We start from the raw sequence: 15,734 nt of genomic DNA on the forward strand, positions 1-15,734 counted from the left end.
GCATGTCAATATGGAATTTCAAGGTGCACTATACAATAGAACTATTGTAACCAATACAACACAGAGCTGGAATAAAAACAGTCATATTAGAACAGAATTTAAACCCCAGAAATAAATCTAAATATCTACAACTAACTTATATTTGACAATTAGCTAAAACATACCCTAGAGAAAATATAATGTCTTCAATAAGTGATGCTGAGAAAACTTTATATTCAGGTGCAAAAGAGAAACACAACCCTTGTGCTCCCTGTTACCCTGCAAAAAACTCAACTTAAAATGGATGAAAGGTCTAAATATAAGACATGAACCGAAGACATTTTTATAAGAAAATATGAGAGAAACACTTCAAGAGATTGACAACTTCTTATATAAGGTCCAAAAAGCATAGGCAACAAAAGCAAAAATAGACACATAGTATTATATCAAGCCAAGAAATTTCTGCACAGGACAAAGAAGTGAAAGAGTGAAGACACAATCAAAAGTATGGAAAAAAATTGTGTACTATTCAACAGACAAAGGATTAATGATCAGAATACATAAAGAACTAAAACAGCTCAAAAGCAAAATAGAAATTAATTCAATTTAAAAATGGATAGATGTTTCTTAGAATAAGAAATACAAATGACTAAAAATTCCTGAAAATATGCTCAATGTCAGGAGCCATCAGGAAAATGCAAATCAAAACCACAATGAGGTATCATTTTACCCCAGTTGGATTTGCTATTAAAAAAGACAAAAAATGATAAATGTTGCTGTAGATGTGGTGAAAAGTAAATTCTTATACACTGATGCTACTAATGTAAATTAGTATAGCCATTAAAGAGGGCAACAGGGGGGTTTCTGGAAATCAATCTACTATATGACATAGTAATATCTGAGTAACATCCTGAAGAAATGAAATCAGCATTGAAAAAGGTACATGCACTTATGTCCACTGCAACACTAGTCACAATAGTCAAGATACGGAATCAACTTAGGTGTCCATCAGTAGATGAACTGATAAAGAGAAATATGAGATACACACACACATACACGCACACACACAATAGGGTAATATTCTGTCATAAAAAAGAATAAAATCCTGACATTGACTGCAAAATGGTTGGAAATGAAAATCATGATGCTAAGTGAAACAAACCAGACACAGAACACAAACACAAATACCACATGTTGTCTTTCATGTGTGGATGTTTATCATTATTATTATAATATTATATTTATCATTTTAATCATTATTATATAACCAATCCTAATTTAAGTGATTACTGAAAGCTGGGAAGGGTGGCAGGAGACAGATGGACAGAGATTGCACATTGGGTACTTCAACACAGTAGAGTGGACATAAGAGGTTCTGGTGTTATGCAGCACATTTAGATGACTATAGCTCATATCCTGTATAAAGAAATGGAAGAGATGGGAAGGTAGGCTCTAAACATAAAAGATAAGGACATGGATAGGTGGGTTACCTAGTACAGTAGGCTGAGCCTATGCATATGTGTTGAAAAGTTGTATTGTGTCTTTGTAAATGTGCAAGTATTACATGTTAAAGTCTGAATAAATGCATACAGGTTCAAAGGAGGTAGGTAAAGGGAAACACAAAAATATACATAGACACTAATGAATTAGTAAGCAAGCCCATGATACAGATGACCAATAAACCATAATGAGAGACCAAATTCCTAGAAAACAGATTAATAACAAGGGAAAATCCAATTACCATTATTAAAATGTTGAGCCAGTAATTCTGCATTTCTCCAAAAACAAAAAAAAAAAAAAAGAAAAAAAGGTAAAACAACTAGATCATTCAGGTCTACCATACATTCAAGGAAAAACAATAGTCTTTCAGAGACCAAAATCTAGTGCTAATTCTTTTTTTTATTCTAGTGTAAAGAGATTAAGTTGGGTTTAATATAAGAATGCAATAGTTTTTGGATCAATACTGGACACTTAATCATTTTAATTTACCAAGAAATAGACTAAAGGTGAAAAAGTACATAATCTTTTCAATAGGTTCAAAAATCAATTTGATAAAAATTAATATACACAACTGATTTTTAAAAAATGCTTTAGCAAGCTATGAGAAAAAAATCTCTTCACTTGATAAAGAGAATCTGCAACAGCTACAGAAAAATACCTTTTTTGATGGTAACTGCTAAATTATTCATTCAAAAGTCAGTAATAACAATATCTACTCAGCATTATATTGGTGGTCCTTACAACACCTATGTAGTGGGCTGAATAATGGTCCCTCCAAAAGTCTTGCCCACCTGGATCCTTAGACTACAATCTTATTTTTAAATCATATTTGCAGAAATAATTAAATAAAGATCTTATGATAAAATTACTCTGAATTTAGAGTGAACCTAAAATCTGATCACTGGTGTCTTTACTAGTGAAAGGAGAAGATGATTTGGACACAGAGACAGAGACAACAGATGGCCATGTGAGGATGGGGCAGAGTTTAGAGTTGATGCTGCCCACAAGCCAGTGAATGCCAGGAGCCCTCATAGTGGGAAGAGGTGTAGGATTCTCAGAGCATTTGGAGGGAACACAGTTTTGCAATAACTGTTTTGGATTTTTGGCCTCCCAGACTATGATCGTTTAAATTTCTGTTGTTTTAAGTCACCAAGTTTTTGACAACTTGTTGTGGCAGCCTAGGAGATAAACAGAATCAATGAAAGAAAAAGGAAAAGGAAAAAGAACTGGAAAAGAGGAAATAAGCACTCATTGTCCCTGATGATGTTATAGTCTCCCAGAGAATTTCAATCTATATATAAAGCATTAGAAAACATGAAAGGTTTGTAATTTTTCAGGTGAGATAGAAAGCCAATTTTGTTTTCTTAAATCAGACAAATGAAATAAAATAGATAATTAAAGAAGACACCATTTTTACCAGCAACAGAAAATATGATACCTAGAAATAAGTGTCTTCTCTTGTTTTGAGAAAATTATTAAAAGTTATTGGAAGTTATGAAAAGCAATCTATTTTACTGAGAGATATGCCTTACTGATATACGAGAGGATACAGAAAGTCCCTATGTTGATCTATAATTTCAAAACAATTCTAGTTAAAAGTTTTATGGGATGTAGTAATTTATTCTAAAATTTGTTCAGAAGGTTGAAACAACTGAACTCTCTTCGAGAAGAACTAGGTAAACTTGTAATGAAGACACATTTTAAAGCTATGACAATTTACAAGTGTGATAAGGAAGAGATAGACAAAGAAATTAAATGGGACAGGATCAAGAGGCCCTACACAATGTATCTTTGATTTGTTTATTCCCTAATAGTGTGTTGGCTAATTTTCATGTCGTTGTTATTCTTCTGTCATTGCTTTCTAACTTCATTTCAGTGGTTGGAGAAGACACCTCGTAAGATTTGTCTTTTTATATTAATTGATACTTGTTTGGTGGCCCAACATATGGTCTATTCTGGAGAATATCCCATGTGAACTTGAGATGAGTGTGCATTCTGCAGTTGTTGAGCACTGTGTTCCATTGATAGCAGGTAGATTTAGTTGTTTTTCTTCCTTAGTGGAAAAAATATGTTTATATACTGAGGATTGTCACCCACTGGAAATAAAAGTAAAAGACATTCTTCAAAAAAATTAAAATAGAGGTCGGCGTGTGGCATAGCAGGTTAGGCTGCCACCTGGAATGCCAGCATCACATATGGATGCCAGTTTGTGCCCCAGCCCCTCTATTTCATATCCAGCTCCCTGATAATGCACCTGGGAAGGCATCAGAGGATGTGCCAAGTGCATGGGCACCTACCACCGATGGGGAGACCCAGAAAGAGCTCCTGGCTCCTGGCTTTGGCTTGGCCCAGCCTGGCCATTATGACCATTTGAGGAGTGAACTAGCAGGCTGATATCTCTGTATCTCTCTCACGGGCATGTTCTCTCTCCTCTCTCTCTCTCTATCTCTCTCTCTCTCTCATAAATAAATAAATAAATCTTTTAAAAAATTAGAATAAAACCATATATCTAGTAATCCTACTAATAGGCACTTACAGAAAGGAAGTGAAATCATTCTATCAAAGAAGTACTTGCATTCCCATGCCCATTGTAGCACTATCACAATAGCTAAGATATGGTATCAACTTAAGTATCTGTCCAAGAATGAATGGATCAAGAAAAGATGATCTAGGGGCCAATCCTTCCTGGTGGTGCTCATCTGATGCAACAGTCAGCAGTTTTACGGGTGTCTTGTCATTGAGTTCTCTAACTTGACGCCATTTGTCCATGTATAGACATGGGCTGCTGATTTAACCCTCTCAAAGGCCATACATGATGCTTGGAAAAAAAATTAAGGAGGACTCGAGGCTAACAGTTATTAGGAGAAATTTTTGTTAAGATTTATTTATTAGAAAAGCAGAGTTATAGAGAAGCAGAGAGAGAGAGAGAGAGAGAGAGAGAGAGAGAGAGAGAGAGAAAGAGAGAGTGTGTTTTTCTGTCCTCTGGTTCACTCCCCCAGATGACTGCAAAGGTTGGAGCTGGACCCATCTGAATCCAGGAACCTGGAGCTTCTTCTGGGTCTCCCACATGGGTGCAGGGGCCCAAGCACGTGGACCATCTTCTACTGCTTTCCCAGGCAGAGAGCTGGATCAGAAGTGGAGAAGCTAGGACTTGAACTGACAGCCATATGGCAACTTCACCGGCTATGCCACAGCGCTTGCTCCAAAAAATGGATATCTTTAGCTACCAACACTTACCCAATCCAAACCAAACCTAGAATTTCTGGCTAATTCTTGAAATTTATTTATTTTAATTTAATTTTATTTTTTTAACTTTTATTTAATAAATATAAATTTCCAAAGTACAGCTTTTGAGTTACAGTGGCTTTTTCCCCATAACTTTCCTCCCACCCACAACCCTCCCATCTCCCACTCCCTCTCCCATTCCATTCACATCAAGATTCATTTTCAATTATCTTTATATACAGAAGATCAATTTAGTATATATTAAGTAAAGATTTCAACAGTTTGCACCCACACCGAATCACAAAGTGTAAAGTACTGTTTGAGTACTAGTTATAGCATTAATTCACATTGTACAACACATTAAGGACAGAGCTCTTACATGGGGAGTAAGTGCACAGTGACTCCTGTTGTTGACTTAACAATTGAGACTCTTGTTTATGGCATCAGTAATCTCCCTAGACTCTTATCGTGAGTTGTCAAGGCTATGAAAGCCTTTTGAGTTTGCCAACTCCGATCTTATTTAGACAAGGTCATAATCAAAGTGGAAGTTTTCTCCTCTCTTCAGAGAAAGGTACCTCCTTTGATGGCCCATTTCTTTCCGCTGGTATCTCACTCAAAAAAGATCTTTCATTTAGGTGTTTTTTTTTTTTTTTTTTTTTTTGCCAGAGTGTCTTGGCTTTCCATGGCTGTGAAACTCATGGGCTTTTTAGCCAGATCTGAATTCCTTCAGGGCTGATTCCGAGGCTAGAGTGCTGTTTAGGACATCTGCCATTCTATGAGTCTGCTGTGTAACCCACTTCCCATGATGGATCATTCTCTCCTTTTTAATTCTATCAATTATTATTAGCAGACACTAGTCTTGTTTATGTGATCCTTTTGACTCAATCATATCATTATGATCAATTATGAACTGAAACTGATCACTTAAAAAATCTTAGCAAAAAGATAATTAGGATAGATAGTTGGAATAGCCATATTTATCAAAAAAGTCTTTATTTTGTATTGATTTTGTTTGATTAGTATAGTTATTATATATGGGAAAGTTAGATCTCTTCTTTTTTATAATAAATATAGGATACAGATGTCTTCCTAGAACATATTACTCAAAGTACACCTTTGTTATTGAACTTCTTATTAGGTTTTTTTTCATCACTGTCAACTTCAATTATTGCAGATACTTACTGTATGGTGCCTACTGAAATTTCAGGGAATGAATAAATTGAACAAATCTCTATAAAAATTTCTTGAAATTTCTTCATGTGTAATGTCAAGAATTTCTCGGACTCTATGAAGAGAATCTTCAGACATCTCTCTCCTGAGATCTAAGCTCTAGAAAGTATATGAAGTCTTTCTTCTTTTTGCTGAGGGTCCATTTTATATTTACTAGACTGATTTTTAGAGAGAATATCCTTCATTTATCTTCTCACTTTGATATGTATACAGTATTTTAAGTAAAGTGCTGCTCTTTTGTCTCATATTAGAGCATGTTTTTAGCAACCACATAATCTTCTAAGTGTTCTAAGAAAGATCATGTGTACTCCTTTCTGTAAACATTTCTAAGCATCTTGTCTAATTTGAATACTTACAAGCAGACACAGGGAAAGAGGAAAGGAAAGTATCATCAAAAAGTAGGCTCAGCCGACACTGCGGCTCACTTGGCTAATTCTCCGCCTGTGGCGCTGGCACCTCGGGTTCTAGTCCTGGTTGGGGTGCTGGATTCTGTCCTGGTTGCTCCTCTTCCAGTCCAGCTCTCTGCTATGGCCCGGGAATGCAGTGGAGAATGGCCCAAGTGCTTGGCCCCAGTACCCACATGGGAGACCAAGAGGAAGCACCTGGCTCCTGGCTTTGGATAGGCGCAGCGCGCTGGCTGTAGCAGCCATTGGGGGGGGGGGGTCAACCAATGGAAGGAAGACCTTTCTCTCTGTCTCTCTTTCTCTCTGTCTAACTCTGCTTGTCAAAAAAAAAAATAGGCTCAATAATGTGCTACAAAGTTTCAAACCTATTATTAAAGTCAATGAAGAAGTTTAGAATGCTAAAATTTAAGGCCATTAAATCAAATTTGACTACAGAAATATAATACTTTGATGTATTTGTTATTTTCAAAACTTCACATGGACATAACAGTAACAAAGATTTCCTTTCCTAGCTAAGGAAGATTATGAATATTAGTATTATCCCCTGGGATACATGATATTGAGTTACCTATTGGAGGAATGAAGATGTAGAACATGTAAAATTCCATAACCAATCTGGAAAGACAGCTTAAATGTATTAGTGGGTAATTCCTCATGATGTCAAAAATAATGTCTTCCATGAATGTATTATCTATGTGGTCATAAATACTTGATGAGACTTAGCTGGGTATGGATGACTAGAATATATCCTGGGTAAAAGATATAAGAAGTTTATTAATTTAATTAATGGACGTGGATATATCTTTGCTGAATTTCCTTTTTGTTATTATTGATATAGGATTTCAAAAGTTTGACTGCCTCCCCTCAAGTTACCTTTCAATAGTGGAGGTAATTAAAAACAACAATGGTCCTGATTTGGTTTGGAATATGCTACAACTAATTTCATTTATTTAAATTGGTCATGAGGACATCCATGAAGATTGAACATCATGAAACATGCAAAGAATCATGAAAAATGTTGGTGGAACTTCATAGTTGAGAAGCAGTTTCCATACTGTTTCTTAGTTGATAGATTAGGAAATGAGATGTTAAAAAAGATGTTATAAAGAGGTGTAGATTATTACTTTATTTTTGAACAGTAGTCATGATGAAGAAGTGCTTTTTGAATTACCTAAAAATAAAAAACCTTTACTTTTAACATAACTTTTTAACAATGGTTGTAAGAACAAAGAGGGACAAGTAGCTAGCAAAATACTTACTTCAAACAGTTACAATGGAAAAATAATTGAAAAGATGATCATGAATTTTTTTTTCTAGCCTACAAAACACTTCCTTTGGATCTCAGGGCTTCTGCAACAGCTTCTTACATATTTCCTTAAAGTGATAACAATATTCTAATGTTATAGTTTTAATTATTCTAGAGTTCTAAAATTAGTATTTCATAGAAACTTAGAGATGAAATGGACCTTAGAGATAATATTGTCCAAAGTGCAAAATCATCATTTGAATTCTTCTGTTTCTTGGCAATGATTTAATTACCTGTGGGCGTTCTATATTTCATCTGCTTGATAGCTTTTCTCTAACACAAAGAAATTCAAGTTGGAATGACCAGTGATTTAGTCCCTTACTATCTACCATTACCTGGCTTTTTTAAAAGCACAGTTTTATTCAACTCTTGTTCATGTGGATGTTGGCAAATTCAAGGGATAATGTCTGCTAAGCTTCATTTTTTAGTGAGCATAGTCTTTTGTTGCATGACCAGCTCTTCATTGCTGTTCAGAATAGAAGCCATAACTCCTTTCACTAGGCTCCACAGTTTCTTTAGGCCTGGTTAATACCCACACATCAACTCTCTGAGCCTTTTCCTGGGCTTTAGACATCTTATTATTTCTTAACCTAGAGGGGGAAAATTTTATTCAGCCATATTGCTTTATTATATCACCACATGCTGTGTAAGATGTTTTGGAGATTTTATTTAAAACTCTATACTAATGACTTAAACTCTACACTAATGACTTAATACTTGTTAAGTAAATTTTCCAATAAAATTTAAAGTTAGGGGCCCGTGCTGTGACTTACTTGGTTAATCCTTTGCCTGTGGCACTGACATCCCATATGAGTGCCAGGTTCTAGTCCTGCTGCTCCTCTTCCAGTCCAGCTCTCTGCTGTGGCCCAGAAAGGCAGTGGAGGAGGGTCCAAGTGCTTGGGCCCCTGCATATGCATGGGAGACCAGGAAGAAGCACCTGGCTCCTGCCTTCGGATCGGCGCAGCACCGGCTGTGGCGGCCAGTTGGGGAGTAAACCAATGGTAGTAAGACCTTTCTCTCTGTCTCTCTCTCTCACTGTCTATAACTCTAACTGTCAGATAAATTTAAAAAAAAATTAAAGTTAGTGATGTGACGGCCCTTGCTTTGTTTTGGTAGGACAATGTTTATCAATGTTGCTTTTGACATTCACTATAAATATAAACTGATCATACCACTTTTAGAATAATTCTAAAGTTACATAATTATATTTCTCAAATAAAATTTGATGAGTGAAAATAATCTTTTTTTTTTTTTTTTTGACACGCAGAGTGGACAGTGAGAGAGAGACACACAGAGAAAGGTCTTCCTTTACTGTTGGTTCACCCTCCAATGGCCGCCACGGCTGGTGCGCTGCGGCCGGCGCACTGCGCTGATCCGAAGCCAGGAGCCAGGTGCTTCTCCTGGTCTCCCATGCGGGTGCAGGGCCCAAGCACTTGGGCCATCCTCCACTGCACTCCTGGGCCACAGCAGAGAGCTGGCCTGGAAGAGGGGCAACCAGGACAGAATCTGGTGCCCTGACCGGGACTAGAACACAGTGTGCCGGCGCCGCAGATGGAGGATTAGCCTATTGAGCCGTGGCGCTGGCCTTGAAAATAATCTTAATATTTCAAATGTACTAAGGTGCCAGAATATTTTTCAAAAAATATGAAATATTGCTGCTGCCTCGTAGACCATTCCCATTTTTGTCAATTCTAAGAGAAAGAGCACTTCTCTTTAGCCCAATCCCTGCTTCACAGGTGAAGAAACTGAAATCCAAGGAGGTTCAATGAGTTAATCAAGTTCATAAAGCAGAACACCTAAACCTGAAACTTCTCTGTTTAGCCTTTTTAACAGCATTTTTTATCCCTATTTCTTGTAACTTACTGGGTTGTCTACATAATTTATGTTTTCCCCAGAGACTGTAGCTCCTTAAACATCAGCACCTCATCGCCTGGCTCAAATTTGGCATTGTGTAAATGTCTGATGTGCTTGTCTGACCATATGCTTCCTTTAGAAGTAAGGATTACTATACTCCTTTTATTATATAAGCAACGATTGAGTTATTTTCTTGGAGATTATTAGTGTTTGCATGTCCTCTAGTGTTAGTTACATGTCCATAAGTCTGATATGCCTTGTCATGCATAGATGCAGGAATCTGCACCTCTGCCTATTCCAGATGGTGCTGTAGCACCTCCATGGATTTACTAATACTTTTCTTCTCACTATTCTAGTCTGCACATATTTGGCATTTAACTATTCAGCGTTCTTAGTTGCGTATTGTCTTTAAATTGGATGTGGAAGATATAACTAGAAATTTGCTATGTAGAAGCAAAATGCAAGGATGAAATTCATGTTGCTTTTTTCTTTTCCTAAAGGTTACTCTGCGTTGTTGTAGAAATGATACCTAGGAAATTACAACTGATTTTGGTACATACCAGCCAATTATGGTTATGCTTCTGAGGTACACTACTGTTCCACTGGAAAATGATGTTACATATTCCAAGTATCTTTACATAAAGTAGTATGATGTCACTATCTAAGCATCCAGAAAACAATTAACACAGCAAGACTACTATCCCTAAAAAAGCCAATTTACAAAGCTGGCCCTTGGCTGACATCTGGAAACTTAGATTTCAGGTGCATTTCAAGACTTTAACTGATACGAATGGCTCTCTGTGCCTAAATGGCTGATAAAAAGAATATAGCTTGTATTCAATATTTGATTTTCTCTTTGAGTCCAAAAATTTGATACATGCTAGATTAAACCTGGCTATCTGAGTAGCCCTCATTATAAACCATGAGTCTTGGGTCTCCAACTAGCTCCCCCAGTAGCTAACACAGCACAAGTGTTTTCAGAATGTGTCGCTGGGTGAATTAAATGCATCTTGGCTCACTCTGCTAGAAGAGGACTCTTAGAAGCTTGTGTCTGGTTTCCTCTGGATTTTAACCTAACTGCTTTTTTTTTTTTTTTTTTTTTTTGACAGGCAGAGTTAGTGAAAGAGAGAGAGACAGAGAGAAAGGTCTTCCTTCCGTTGGTTCACCCCCCAAACGGTCGCTGCAGCTGGCACGCTGCGCTGATCCGAAGCCAGGAGCCAGATGCCTCCTCCAGGTCTCCCATGCGGGTGCAGGGCCCAAGTGCTTGGGCCATCCTCCACTGCCTTCCTGGGCCACAGCAGAGAGCTGGACTGGAAGAGGAGCAACTGGGACAGAAAGAGCACCACAATCAGGACTAGAACCCGGGGTGCCGGCACCGCAGGCGGAGGATTAGCCAAGTGAGCCTTGGTGCCGGCCCTAACTGCCGTTTTTACTACTAATTTCACTATATATCCCTTCAGGGTAATAAATCATAGCTTTAGATCAGAAAAATCTGTGGATCCTTATGAGTCCTTGTAGTGAAGTTGAATATGGGAAGTTGCCTTGGTGACCTCTAACCACAAACTTAAGTAATAATTGTACTGGTTTAACTGTACAAAGCACTTTTCTAAGAACATCACATACATGAACTCACTAGTTCCCGCCCCAACCACTTGATGTAGATATTACTATTAACCTCCCTTTTTAATTAGAAGGGAACCAAGGCACAGAGAAACATCTATGGTAGGCTATAGAACCAAGACATCAAAAAGATGGCAACTATGTAAAAATTTTGGGGAAGATAATTCAAATTAGTCAACCACAAACTTAAAATCTTTTCTTATGTAGTTTATTTTTAGGCTAATGAGGGTACCATAAATATACATTCTGTTTCTTTTCAAAATAAAACTGAATAATGTGATTAGCTGCTCTAGACAATTACTCTAATGAGAACTACAGGTTTTTGCTCTCAACAGTGATTTCCTCACATTAAAAGTTTAATCATTATTGATGAGCATTTGTGGTTTTGACTATCATGAATAAAGTAGTTATAAATATCTTTTTAATTGACATAATATTTACACTTATTTTAGGATACAGTATGATACTTAATGTACATAATGATCAAATAAGGGTAGTTAATATTTCCACCTCTTTAAATGTTTATCTTAGGAAACCTTGGGATTCTTCTTTTTTGATTGTTTTGAAATCATACATTGTTATAGACTGTAGTTACTTTGCTAAGCTAAATACCGGAACCAGTTCCTCTTACCTAACTGTGCTTCGGTACCTGTTACCTGGCCTCTGTTCATCAGTTCTACCCTCTCCCCTTGCTAGTCCCTAGTGATCACTATTCTGCTCTCTTCTTCTATGGAATCAGTTATTTTAACTTCTGCATATATGAAAGAACACATGGCATTTGTTTTTCTCTGTGTGCCATATTTCACTTAATATAATGACCTATGTTCCACACACTTTGATGAAAATGTCAGGATTTCATTTTTAATGGCTGAATAATACTCTATTTATATATGCACCACGTTCTCTTTATTCATCTACTGATAGACATCTTTGTTGATTTCATATCTTGGTTATCGTGAATAGTGCTGTAATGAACATGAGAATGCAGATACCTCTTTGATACAATTATTTCATTTCTTTTGGATATAAACTCAGTGGTGATTCTATCTTTATTTTTTGATGAACTCCCATATCTTTTCCCATAGTGACTCTACTAATTTAAATTTTTTTGTTGTTTATTCATTTGAAAGGTAGAGTTATAGAGAGAGGGAGAGACAGACAGAGAGATATTCCATTCTCTTGTTCACTTCCCAGATGACCACAATGGCCAGAGCTGGGGCAGGAGCTTCTTCTGGGTCTCCCACATGGGTAGCAGAAGACCAAAACTTGGATCATATTCTTCTGCTTTTCCTAGGTTATCAACAAGGTGTTGGATGGAAAATGGAGCAGCTAAGAAATGAACCAGCATCCAGATGGAATGCTGGCATTGCAGACAGCAGCTTTACTGCTAAGCCACAACACTAGTGCCCCCAATTTAAATTTTCTATCGAAAATGAATCTTGATGTGAATGGAAGGGGAGAGGGAGTGGATAAGGGGAGGGTTGTGGGTTGGAGGGACGTTATGGGGGGGAAGCCATTTTAATCCATATTCTGTACTTTGGAAATTTATATTCATTAAATAAAAGTTAAAAAAAATAAAAAAATAACTTTTCTATCAACTGTATGTAAGAGTTCCCTTTTATCTGAAACCTCTCCAGGATTTATGATTTTATTTTCTTTTTCATGATAACCATTCTAATTTCTGTGGCCCACTACTTTATTGTGCTCTCAACTGCACTTCCCTGATGATCAGTAATATTGAGCACTTTTGTATGTTTTTTGGCCATTTGAATGTATCCTTTTGAAAAATGCCTATTCAGATCATTCACTTAATTTTAATTGGAGGGTTTTTTATTTGCTGTTGAGTTTCATATATCTTGGATATTAATCCCATATCAATTGACTAGTTGATAAATAATTTGTCCCATTCTGCAAGCTGTGTCTTTACTCTGTTATCTCCTTCACTTGAAGAAGCGCCTTAGTTTGATGTAATTCCATTTTTCTATTTTCACTCTTTTTTTCCTAGATTTATTTTTATTTATTTAAAAGACAGAGTTACAGAGAGAGGTAGAGACAGAGAGAGAGGTCTTCCATCCACTGGTTCACTCCCCAGATAGCCACAACGGCCGGAGCTGCGCCAATCCGAAACCAGGAGCCAGGAACTTCTTCCTGGTCTCCCATGTGGGTGCAGGGGCCCAAGGACTTGGACCATCTTCTACGGCTCTCCCAGGCCACAGCAGAGAGCTGGATTTGAAGAGGAGCAGCTGGGAATAGAACCAGCGCCCACCTGGGGTTCCTGCGCTTCAGGCCAGGGCATTAACCCACTGAGCCACAGGCCGGCCCCGCTATTTTTACTCCTGTTGCCTGTGCCTTTGGGACTTTATTCAAAAGTCTTTGCCTATATCAATGTCTTATAGTATTTCCCCTACAATTTTTTCTAATAGTTTTCTAGTCTGAGGTCTTATCTGCATCAAAGATCTAAATGATTTCCTCACATGTTTTCAATATTTGCTTGGTAAATGATTTTCTAACACATTTCCCACATACCTATCTTTTCTTTTGTGCAAAAAAGATACAAAAATGATATTTTCCTTCTTAGGATGTCCTATCAGTGTAAGAGTTAAAAAAGGGGGGAAATTTGGAAAAGTAATTTATTTTTATAGACTTATTTATTTCCCTGAAAAGCAGAATGACAGAAAGAGACTATAAAAAATGGAGAAAGCAGAAGAGAGAGAAATCCACTATTCATTGGTTCATTCCTCAAATGGCCTGAGCCAGGCCAAAACCAGGAGCCAGCCACTTCTTCTGGGTCTCTTTCATAGGTGCCAAATACCCAAGTGCTTGAGCCATTATTCACTGCTTTCCCAGATGCATTAGCAGGGAATCAGATCAGAAGCAGAGCATCTGAGACTCAAACTAACACTCTAATACAGAATGCGTGCGTCACATGTGGTAGAGTAGCATCTTGTGCTACAACACTGGCCCTGAGAACACAATCTAAAACTCCTGATTAATTCATTTTTTCCACACCTTTGTTTCCAAAAATGTTGTTCAAATTCAGAATTTAATGTAATATTTTTCCCCAAGAATAAAGGTAATATTTTTGTCCAAACAACAGTATTTGTATAGGCTTGCTCCAATTGGTATGATGACCGATACTCTTGAAAACTTTAGTCACTGTGCACTTACTCCTCATGTAGGATCTTTGTCCTTAGTGTGCTGTACATTGAGATTTAATGCTACAACTAGTACTCAAACAGTATTTTTCACTTTATGTTTCTGTGTGGGAGCAAACTGTTGAAATCTTTACTTAATGTATGCTAAACTGATCTTCTGTATATAAAGAGAATCGAAAATGAATCTTGACATGAATGGAAGGGGAGAGGGAGTGGATAAGGGGAGGGTTGTGGGTGGGAGGGACGTTATGGGGGGGAAGCCATTGTAATCCATATTCTGTACTTTGGAAATTTATATTCATTAAATAAAAGTTAAAAAAAAAAAGAAAACTTTCACTTTAGTTCACATAGTTCACATCACTGAATTCTAAGAGGTACCCCCTTTTTTTTAATATTAAAAGGGTAAGCAAGGCAAGCTGTAGTAAGATAAGATTTATGGTAATAGTAAATGAATTTTAATTTATTATTAGTTCACTAAGCCCATATATACAGAAACCAGCTCTCTGTTAATCCCAACACAGGGAATGCACATAAATAAAATGAAAACCCACTAAAAATGAGACTGAAAATATGATGAGAAACAAGATATTTGTGGAGTCTTTTAGTACTTCTCTCAATGCACTTATTAGTTACAAAGAGGCAAATAACATTTCAGTGATTAAAAACCTGGTAGATACCACTTTAACCAGGTAACCAATGCTCACATCACTAGTGAGGGGACAAAGGACATTATATGCCTTTTGACAGGATGCAATGAGTAGAATGCAATATTGTTTTTAAAAATTCTTGCAAAAAATGCACAAACTGAATCAAATCAGGAGAATTCACAAGATGAACACAAATTCACAAGATGAACATGAATTGAGTAGCACTCTCTAATTGCAGGCTTCAAAAATGTTAAAGATGTGAACAATAAGGAATTTTTAAATGACCATTTCAGAACAGAGGAGACTGAAGAGCTATGGTGGTCACATGTCATATATGATCTTGGATTGAATCGTGGATCTGAAAAATAAAAATAAAAATGTTATGTGATTATCTAAGAGGGGCAATTGGTGAAATATGAATAAGATTGGCACATTAAAAAACATTACAGGGGCCGGCGCCATGGCACAGTAGGTTGATCCTCCGCCTGTGGCACCGGGATCCCATATGGGCGCCAGCTCTAGTCCTGGCTGCTCCTCTTCCAATCCAGCTCTCTGCTGTGGCCTGGGAAAGCAGTAGAATATGGCCCAAGTGCTTGGGCCCCTGCACCCATGTGGGAGACCAGGAAGAAGTTCTTAGCTCCAGGCTCTGGATAGGAGCAGCTCCGGCCGTTGCAGCAATTTGGGGAGTGAACCAACGGACGGAAGACCTGTCTCTCTGTCTCTACCTCTCATTGTCTGTAACTCTACCTATCAAATAAATAAATAAAATCTTAAAAAAACATTACAATATTAACATCACAATTTTGATAATTGT

Source organism: Oryctolagus cuniculus, chromosome 9, assembly GCF_964237555.1.
Source record: "Oryctolagus cuniculus chromosome 9, mOryCun1.1, whole genome shotgun sequence".
NCBI classification, from domain to species: Eukaryota; Metazoa; Chordata; class Mammalia; order Lagomorpha; family Leporidae; genus Oryctolagus; species Oryctolagus cuniculus.